Source organism: Corvus brachyrhynchos, unplaced genomic scaffold (genome assembly GCF_000691975.1).
Source record: "Corvus brachyrhynchos isolate BGI_N302 unplaced genomic scaffold, ASM69197v1 scaffold1219, whole genome shotgun sequence".
NCBI lineage: Eukaryota > Metazoa > Chordata > Aves > Passeriformes > Corvidae > Corvus > Corvus brachyrhynchos.
This window is the reverse complement of record NW_008240069.1, coordinates 56,404-57,224: the sequence shown is the minus strand read 5'-3', so window position 1 is coordinate 57,224 and position 821 is coordinate 56,404.

Genomic DNA, 821 nt, shown 5'->3' with positions numbered 1-821 from the left:
CTGGGAGCACTGGGAGCACTGGGAGCACTGGGAGCACTGGGAATGGGAACCATGGAACGATGGGAACTCCTCCATGTCCCCAGTTAATTAACGAATGAATTCAGCTCTAATTAATTAGAGATCATTAATTAACCATGAAGGTTGAGGGGCTCTGGGTGGAACAAACTCAATGCTGGGTGTTGGGCGTTGACCAACCCCAGCTGGGCACTGGGAGCACTGGGAGCACTGGGAACGGAGACCATGGAATGATGGGAACTCCTCCATGTCCCCAGTTAATTAACGAATGAATTCAGCTCTAATTAACTAGAGATCATTAATTAGCCATGGGAGCAAGTTGGGGACAAACCCAATGATGGATCCTTGACCCCAAGGTGGGCACTGGGAGCACTGGGAGCACTGGGAGCACTGGGAATGCTGGGAAGGGGCCGGAACCATGGAACAATGGGAACTCCTCCATGTCCCCAATCAATTCAGCCCTAATTAAGTAGAGATCATTAATTAGCCACGGGAACGAGTTGGGGACAAACCCAATGACGGATCCTTGACCCCAAGTTGAGCACTGGGAGCACTGGGAGCACTGGGAATTGGCCGGAACCATGAAACGCTGGGAGCTCCTCCATCTCCCCAATCAATTAACAAATAAATCCCCCCCCCACCCAATTAACACCACCACTAATTACCACCCGACCCCGCCGGAAACCCCGGGAACGCCCGGCCCGGGAACGCCAACGCCCAAGGCAACTCCAAGGGCGCCGGCACCACGGGCGAAGCCGGGAACGCCGGGAACGCGGCGCCCACTCCTCCGGCGCAACCCCCGGCCG